The sequence below is a fragment of the Oratosquilla oratoria genome, unplaced genomic scaffold (assembly GCF_046742065.1).
Source record: "Oratosquilla oratoria isolate Oo_2021 unplaced genomic scaffold, ASM4674206v1 SCAFFOLD180, whole genome shotgun sequence".
In the NCBI taxonomy this organism is placed as follows: Eukaryota; Metazoa; Arthropoda; class Malacostraca; order Stomatopoda; family Squillidae; genus Oratosquilla; species Oratosquilla oratoria.
The window spans coordinates 17,501-27,500 of NW_027467533.1; positions in this window are offsets into that span (position 1 = coordinate 17,501).

A 10,000-nucleotide genomic window follows, 5' to 3' on the forward strand; every position below is an offset into this window, starting at 1 on the left:
ATTGCCAATGTATTATCAATGTTATCAGTATATTTCAAACTACTCCGTGTTTCACAATCTTGTCAATATACAGATAATATTGACATGATATGGCCAACAATATTATCGTGAATATATTGTGAATAATAATGATTAGAATTCGATCTATATAGTCTGAGCCTTATGGTCACTGGAGAGCATTTTCTTGGATTAAGAAAAGCCATCTGACGACAGGGATAAGAAATAATTAATCGTTGTGGGGGGAGTCTTGTACTTTTTGTTTAGCTCCCAGTACACGTACGCCACAGACAGCTGTGTCCTCCTACTCCTCCTCCTCCTCCTCCTCCTCCTCCTCCTCCTCCTCTCTCTCCTTGTGATAGGAGTAGCAGAGACATGGTTGGACACATCAACTCGAGATTTTATAGCGGAATACTGTTTGTCAGGCTACACAATTTTCAGCTGCGAAAGAGAAAATAGAATAGGTGGTGGAGTAATCCTGTATGTCCATAACTCACTCCCAACCATCACTGTTAAAAACTGAAACAGTAACAAATGTTGACATATTGTTTGTTGAGATAAGAACCAATTGCAGTAAATCTAAAGTAATAATTGGACTTGTTTATAGACCTCCGGGTCAGCTACTAGTAAATGACGAAAAATTATTCGATTTAATCGTAGAAACTAACCAACGTTGCGAGACAGTCATCATGGGAGACTTTAACTTACCGGTGAAGAGATGGGGTGAAGATTTGAGTTCGCATACAGGACGAGACTTGTATAGTAACTTACTAGAAAGTGGCTTCCACCAAGGCGTAAACTGCCCTACCCGAGGAGATAATGTCCTTGACCTAATATTCTCTACAACAGAAAATCTTGTAAACGACATAAATGTCGGCCCATTATTCAGTACTAACGATCATCGTACCATCACATTCAAGATTAAAATGGAAGCCAGTTTATCTAAGACCAGCAAAGAAAAAGTACCCGACTTCTGTAGAGCTAATTTCAATAGACTCCGATCATTACTAGCAAACTTAGACTGGAGTACAACTTTGAATGAGATTGATATTGATAATGCGTGGCAAAACTTCACCACGGACCTAAACAATGCTGTAAATCTCTGTGTTCCCTATCGTGAGAGACGTCCGGCAACAAATAAACCAAAGTGGTGGAAAAGGGAAACAACCTCTCTCGTAAAAGGAGTGCGTACAAAAAGTATTTATCAACTAAAAGCCAAGACGATAAACTAACACTAGACAGAATTCGCCGTGAAACCAAAACACTGATAAAACGTAGTAAGAAACATCTTGAAGAGTATATTGCAGAGTAAAGAAAGTCGAACCATAAAGAATTCTACATTTATGCGAATACGAAGAAAACGCTTACCTGCGGCATTGGACCATTAAATAACGATGAAGGAAAACATACGAATGATGAAAATGAGATGGCCTCAATCCTTAATAATTTTTTTGCATCCGTCTTCACAGACGAAGATTGCTTAGTGTATCAGCCACCGGAACATAAAATGTCCCAAAACGTTTTAAATCAACTCATGATTACAGAAAGGGATGTCGTACAAGTGATTGATAAGCTTAAAATAAATAAAGCCCCGGGACCTGACAAAATTTCACCTAGAATTCTGCGAGAAGTCAAAAATCAAATCAGTAAACCCTTGTGCATCCTCTTCAAACAAATCATTAGCACTCGGTAAAGTCCCATCAGATTGGAAATGTGCTAAACGTAACACCAATATTCAAGAAAGGGGACAAATCACAACCAGGCAACTACAGACCGATTAGCCTGACTTCGATTGTGTGCAAACTGCTAGAGACAATTATCCGTGACAGTGTAGTAAAATTTTTAGAAGAAAATAAGATTATGAAAGATTTCGCAACATGGCTTCCGTAGCAAACGCTCATGTCTAACTAATCTCCTTGACTTCTTTCATGACGTTTTTAACAAATACGAGGAATGTAGATCTGTCGATATAATCTATCTAGATTTTCAGAAGGCATTCGATAAAGTTCCCCACAAACGATTGCTCGACAAACTAAAAATGCACAGTATTTCTGGCAATATCCACAACTGGATTAAAGATTGGCTCTCAGAGCGAAAACAGAGGGTCGTAATAAACGGGGCATCATCTAGCTGGCTCGACGTTAAAAGTGGCGTACCGCAAGGATCAGTTTTAGGACCCGTCTTGTTCTTAATATATATAAATGATCTAGATGACGGCCTCCTCAGCAAAGTATCAAAATTTGCTGATGACACAAAAATTGCCGGTAAAGTGACAACCACCAAAGAGAAAGAAACTCTACAATCCGATCTAGATAAATTATCAAAATGGGCTAGCAAGTGGCAAATGAAATTTAACGTTAACAAGTGTAAAGTCATGCACATTGGAGGAAATAATGATCACATCCAATACCAAATGAATGACGAAACATTGGATTTAGTAACTAAAGAAAAAGATCTAGGAGTTTTAATATCAAATGACTTGAAGCCAAGTCAACATTGCTCAGAAGTTGTTAAAACAGCAAACAAATTAGTTGGCTTCATCGGAAGAGTCTTCGAAAATAAATCAGAAAAAATATTGCTAAACCTCTATAATTCCTTGGTCCGTCCCCATCTCGAATACTGTGTACAATTTTGGTCCCCATACTACCAGAAAGATATTAACAAACTAGAAAGAGTACAACGGAGAGTGACCAAAATGATACCAAGGCTGAGAAATCTGCCGTTTGAAGAAAGACTAAAAAATCTAAACTTATTCTCCCTCTCAAAAAGAAGAATGCGAGGAGATTTGATTGAGGTTTTTAAAATGTTCAAAGGCTTTGACAACATTAATGTCAAAGATTACTTCTCATTAGACCAATCAAATACAAGAAGACGCCACGATTTCAAAGTAATTGGCAAAAGATTCTCTACGAACGAGAGTAAGCACTTCTTTAACCGGGTTGTTAACATGTGGAACTCGTTACCTTCCACTGTCGTGAGAAGCGTAAATAACAAGTTAGATACAGACGATTCAAAGTATTAGCAGCATGATTATCCTTGAAGATATAGTATTTAGCATCTCCATTGCGGTTTTACAAACTCGTTACCTGTACGATTATGTCATCTAGAAATGGTTCCACAAAAAATGCAGAAGATAACGCACAGCGGTAACGCAGCAGAAGAAAGAGGCGCCAGAAGAGCACCAGCAGAGGAGCGCAAGGAACGAGAGAAGACATAGCGCGAGCGAAGACGCAGCGCGTACGCCAGAAATCGTAATCGGCGGTTAAAGCCGAATACAACAGAAGACGACCAGCAAGCAGAGAGGAGACTGCAGCGGAGAAAATCAGAGAGAGAAAGAACCTCCCCCAAAAAAGCGCAAGGAGCCGATGAAGATCGAAGGCCAGCTTCGAGAGATGACAAACTATTACAAGAAAGCCAGAAGAACACACACCACATAAGACATCAGAAGCGCGCGAAACCACAGAAGAAGAGAAGCAAGAACCAAGGAGAGAGCACGTCCAACGACCGAGAGCCAGACACAGCCGCGCGAACAGACTCCCCACTGCTCGGAAAGATCTGGCGGAGAAGACCTCCCGAGCCGTCAAACTAACTCGTCCCGAAACAGAAATCTGAAGAGAGGCCGCACGCGAAAGAGCACGCCTCTCGATCAGAAACGAGCGCCAGACAAAATAGCGCAATCTGCCGCGAGAAGAGAGACAGAAGCGCGAGCAGCTCCTCTCAAGCATCTTCACGCCCCGAAGGACCCCCGAACTCTAGGAACTCACACCACCGCACACGCCTCTCTCCAGCGCGCCGCACAACGGAGGCCGACCTCACGAATGCCCCTCCGCGCGCCTGACCCCTCTCTGCCCTCTCTCTCACCCCCCTCCGCCTCCCTCTCTCTTCCTCCTCTTCCATCTCTCCTGGTCTCTCTCTCCCCCTCGCCTCTATCTCCTCCCTCCTCCCTCTCTTCCTCCTCCCCCCTCTCCTCTCCACCTCCGCCTCTCTCTCCTCCCCTCTCTCCTCTCTCTCCTCCCCTCTCCTCTCTCTCCTCCCCCTCTCTCCTCCTTTTCCTTCCTCCTCCTTCCTCTCTCTCCTCCCCCTCCTCTCCTCCTCTTCCTCCTCCTTTCTCGTTCCTCCCCTCCTCTCTCCTCTCTCTCCTCCTCCCCCTCCTCTTCCTTCTCCTCTCCTCCTCCTCTCTTTCCTCCTCCCTTCTCCTCCTCCTCCCCTCCCTCCTCCTCCCCCTCCTCCTCCTCTCTCTCCTCCTCTCCCCTCCTCTTCTCCTCTCTTCCTCTCTTCCCCTCCTCTCATCTCCTGCTCCCTTCCTCTCTCCTCTCCTCTCCTCCCACTTCCTCTCCTCTTCTCTCTCCTCCTCCCCTCCATCCTCTCTCCTCCTCCTTCTCTTCCTCTCCTCCCCTTCCTCTCCTCGTCCCCCTCCCTTCCTCATCTCTACTCTCATCCTCCCCCTTCCTCCTCCTCTCTCTCTCCTCCCCTTGCCTCAGCCCTCCAGCTCGCCCTCCGCCTCTCCTCCTCTTCTCTCCTCTCCCCTTCCTCGCACTCTCTCCCTCTCTTCGCTCCTCCTCTGCTCGCCTCTCCTCCCTCCTCCTCTCTTCCTCCTCCTCTATCTCCTCCTCAATTCTTCCCCGCTCCTCCTCATCTCTCTCCTCCTCCCCCTCCCTCCTCTCAGTAGCCTCCCACCTCTCCTCCTCCTCCTCTCCTCCTCCCCTCTCTCCTCATCCCCTTCCTCCCCCTCCTCCTTCCGCCTTCTCCTCCTCTCTCTCCTCCTCCTCCGCCTCTACGCTTCTCCTCCCTCCTCCTTCCTCCCCGTCCTCCCTCTTCTCCTCTCGCGTCCTCTTCCTCCTCCCGTCCTCCGCTTCTCTGTCTCTCCGCCTCTCCTCCTCCTCCTCCTCCTCTCTCTCCTCCTCCCTCCATCCTCCAGCATCTCACGTCCTCCCCTCTCCTCCTCCTTCCCTCCTCTCTCACGCCCCCTACTCCTGCCTCCTTCTCCTCCTCCTCTCCTCCGCGCGCTCTCCTCCCCGCGCCTCATCCTCCTGCCTCCCTCCTCTCGCCCCGCTGAGTGTCCCTCCGGCCCAGCACGCGCGGAGCCTCCGCCCTGTCGTGCGCGCCGCCCCGCGCGCCGCCTGCCTCGCAGCCTCAGCTCCATCCTCGACTCCTCAGCTCGAGCCTCTCTCTCTTCCTCGCGCGCCGCCCCCTCCGCCTCTCTTCCTCCTCCTCATCTTCAGCCGGACCGCCCTCGGAGAGCCTCCGTCGACGCGGCGCGAGGCTCCTCCGCAGCCGAGGGCGACGACCATGCAGACGGCCCCAGCCACGGGCCGGGCGCCAGACCAAGCGCTCCGCCGCGCGGCTCAGCTCCTCCTCGCAGACGCACGAGAGGCCGCACCTCCTCCGCAGAAAAGCGGACAGAGAAGACCTCCTCTCGCCGCGCGGCTCCTCCAGCCGAACCGACGCCAGACAACGACGCCGCCCGCAACACGCAGGCGAGAAGAGACACGCAAGCGCCTCCTCCCCGCTCTGCTCGCCCCCTCTCCTCCACGCCCTCCTCGCCCCCCCTCCTCCCCGCGCGCCACGAGGCGCAGGCCCCTCGACAACGCTCACCCCGCCGCCCTCGAAGCAGACGCAGCCCGCAGGCTCCCGATCCGGCAGCTTCCGATCCGGACGACTCCGACACGACACAGAGCACCTTCTCCTCCGCCGCCCTACGCGACTCCCTCAGCACCGCCGCCGCGCAGACGCGACTCTCCGCCGACAGCACTCCGACGCCACAGCCGCCGCTCCTCCCGCCCAGCCCCTCCGAGACTTCTCTCGGCCAGACAGAGCTCTCTCCTCGAGCCCACCGTGCGCCTCGGAGGCCCGCCCGCGCGAAGAGCGACGCCGACGCCGAAGAGCCGAGCGAGCGGAAGAACACAGCGAAGAGAGAGGAGGACGCAGACAGCGGCGACGAGACGGGCGCAGAAGCCGACGCAGACCACGACGCAGACGACCGAGACGGAAGGCCGCCGAACAGGAGAGGAAAAGGAAGAAGAGAGTCCGACGGCAGGAAGACGGAAAGGAAGAAGCAGAGCCAGGGAGAGAGAGAAGCAACACGGCAGCAGCGGAGAATCGACACCTCCAGCGCGAGGCGACGAACGAGAGCGCGCAGAAGACTAGAGGACGAAGAAGAAACGGAAGAAGACGCGAGCGACGCCGCCGGGGCCGCCGCGCGGCGCAGCGCGCCGTCGCGGAAGCAAGACCGAGAAGAGAATACGAAGATTAGGCCGCCCGAGGCGAGAAGCGCTCGACGCAGACACGAGAAGAGAAGGAGAGCGTGGCACGGACAGAGACACCACGCGGAGAGAGAAAAGGAGACCAGAGAGCCGCCGGGAAAACAGAAACGACGAAAAAAGATTTAAAGAGAAGCGCAGAAGGCGAACGGCCCGGCACGGAAGAAGAGAGGGACCGGCCGACGGCGAGAGCGCGCAACGGCAACCGACAGAGGCCGAAGGACGGACGCAGAGCGAGACGAGTCACGGCCGACGGCGAGTAAGCCGCCGGCGCGAGCCGGCGGATAGGCCGCAGTGAGCGGCCGCAGCGGACGCGTAGCGAGACAGAAGTGGAAGGGAGTGGGCAGCCGCCGGAGCCGCGCATGGCCGCCGAAGCAGGACGCGGTGGAAGCAGAGAGGAAAGAGAGAGGCGGCGCCGACAGCGTCGAGACGACCAGAGAGCCCGAGGGAGCGGCCCTGGCAGCGAGAGACGACGAAGGACGCGAGGATACGCCGAAGACGCGGGCAGCACGCACCGGAGCCGAAGAGAGAGATCGAGAGAAGAGAGGCGACGATGTCGGACCGCCTGAGCGCGAATAAGAAGCGCGAGCGAAGCCACGAGCGCGCCGCGCCCACGACGCACGCACCGGAAAGAAGGCGAGATGCAGACCCCTACGAGGACGACGACTAGAAGGCCGGAGAAACAGGATGCACCACGCAGCAACCCGAGAGCGCGGCGCCGTCCGACACCGGCGCCGACGCAAGAAGCAGAGAGCGCGACCACGATAGCGAGGCGCCGACCGAAGAGCAGCGGGACACGCAACGGACCGAGAACGAGGACGCAGCCCAAGACGAGGAGAAGAACCAAAGCAGCGAGAGCAGCCCCGCGGGAGCAGAAGCGGCCGCGCGAGCGACAGCACGAAGAGAGACAAGCCGCAGGGGGACAGGCAAACACCAGACAGGCCGCCAGCAGTTCGCGCCGCCGACGCCGCGGCGGCGCGCGCGACGACGCGCCCCGACACGCGCGACGCGGCCGCGCGCGCGACGCGCGCGACCGCCGCGCGCCGCGCCGCCGACCCGCGCCGCCGGCCGCGACGAACGAAACGACCCGCCGCGCGCGACGCCGACGCGCCCCCCGCGACCGCGACGCCGACGCCCCGCCCGCCCGCCGACGCGACCCGGCGACGGACGCGCGAATGACGACGCGCCGAGACGCGACCGCGCGCGGCGAACGCGCGACGCGCCGACCCGCCCGGACGCGCGCGCGACGCGACCGCCGGGCCCGCGCGCGACGGGACAGACGCGACCGCGCGCCGACGCGGGCGACGAGGCGCGGAGACGCAGACGACCCAGGAGACCGACGCGCGTTGAGCCCCGCGGGAGGAAGGGGAGAGGGATTGCGGATTGTCTTTGGAAATTTGTATGATGCAGGAATAAGGATAAGAAAGAACCACAAACGGAAAACATGAAGAAGGAATAGGAGGAGAAGGAAGAAGAGGAGGAAGAGGAAAAGGAGGAGATGGAAGAGGAAGATGAGAAAAAAGAATAGGAGGAGGAGGAGGAAGAAGAAAATGAGGAACGGGGAGAAGGAGTAGTAGGAAGATGAAGAAGAGTAGAGGGAAGAGGTGGAGAAAGAAGATGATGAGGAAGAAGAGAAAAATGAGCAGAAAGAGGAAGAGAACTAGAGGGATAAGGAGAAAGAAGATGAAGATGAGAAGGAGGAAGAGGAGAAAAGGGAGAAGTTGGAGAAGGAAGAGGAGGAGAGTGAAGATGAGAAGGGGGAAGAAGAGGAAAAGGAGAAGTAGGAGAATTAGGAGGAGGAGGAGGTGGTGGAGAAAGAAGATGAGAAGGAAGAGGAGAAAGAGTAATAGGAAGAAGAAGAGGAAGAGGAAAAGTAGGAGTAGAAGGAGAAGGATGGGGAGGAGGAGGTGGAAAAGGGAGAAGATGAGAAGAAAAAGGAAGAGCAATAGGCGAAGAGGAGCAGCAGGAGGACGTAAAGAAAGAAGATGAGAAGGAAGAGGAAGAAGGTGAAGAAGAGAAGGAAGAGGAAGATTAAAAAGGAGAGGAAAATGAGAAAGGAGAGGAAGATGAGAAAGAAGAGGAAGAGAAATAGGAAAAAGAAGAGAAGCAGGATGGGGTGGAGAAAGAATATGAGAAGTAAGAGGGAGATGAGAAGAGAGTAAGAGGAGGTGGAGAAAGAAGAGGAAGATGAGAAGGAAGAGGAGTGGGGAAGAGAAGGAGGAGGAAGGGGGGAGAGGGTCTGGTTGAAGAAGCGTCTGTCACCGAATGGCCAATAAGAATAACGAAGAGAAAGTCGAAGATCAACTTTGCACATCGGGCCAAGTTGTTGATCTCCATATTACCCTCAGGGTTCTGATCGGGCAAGAGAGAGGAAGGAACTTGGGCAATTGGGCAATGTTTTTGGCAAGACAGGAAGGAAATCGGGCAAATCCGTGGGCAGACAGACACACACACACACACACACACACACACACACACACACACACACACACACACACACACACACACACACACACACACACACACACACACACACACACACACACACACACACACACATGCACACACACACATGCACATGCACATATACACATACACTCGTTCTCTTTTTCTTTCGCGTAGTAGCAATTCTCTTTCCGAATTCGATTTTATTTTATTTCATTTTTGTTTTCGTTATGTCTTTATGCACCTTTTAACCCAATATAATTTTTTTTCTACTTAATAATTATCTCTCCTTTTTTTTTTTTGCGGTGGAGTGGGGTCCCCCAGGTTAATAAAATCTCCTGACGGCAGTCATGATCAACTGTTTTCTCGCTGTGGATAGAAAGACGTTCAGGTTATGAATGGTCCTTTGCAGGACCGGACTCTTCTCTGGGAGGTGATTCATACTATCCAACCAAATATCCATCCATCCCTCGCTCCCCTCCTCCTTCTCCCCCTTCTTTGCTCTCTTCCTTTCTTCCTCTTTTATCCTCTCACCCCTCTACTCTCTTACTTACCACCTCTGCAGCTCCTTCCCTCCCCCTTCCTTCCCTCCCCCTTCCTTCCCCTTCCCCCGCCTCACACCTTCTAAACTACCCTCTCCCCTCCCCCTTCCCTCCCATTTCCCTTCCTACCCCCACCCCTCCCCCTCTCCTCTCCCCCCGTCTTCATTTCCTCCCCCATCCCTCCCCGTTCTCCCGCCGAGAGAATAATGCGTCGCTCTCTTGGAATGCAAAGATGAGAGCGCTGCTCTTCTGGTTCGCTGCCGCCGCCGCCGCGCCGCCCGGGCCGCGGTCGTTGCGTATTCGCCGCGGACCGTGTGATCCATTTGCGTGTCAATTGGGGATTGACGCAAGTCGTGACATCTTCTACGTCTCCAAAAATTTCCCTGAGCTCACGAAAAGAAAAGAAAACTTCAGACCTTTAAAAGAAATAAATGAAAAAATCATGATGAATGTCGTTTAGTGAATTTCATTAGGTTGCTGTCGATTAAGACCAAATGATATGTGTAGAGGATAACCATAGATATGGTATAGAAAATATTCAAATAATCCACACAATTCTTTTCACCCTATAATTAAGATGGTATACCTGGTTTAACTACTTTTCGTTCAAATTATTATTTTTTTTAATTTTTGTTATTCTTGGCTGAAACGAAGAATTTCTAAACTAATTCAATCTTTTCATTGAGTTTCGCTCAGTCTTCTTCAGTGGATTGGTTTTATACGTGAGTGATTTTATATGAAACTTAAATGCAACGA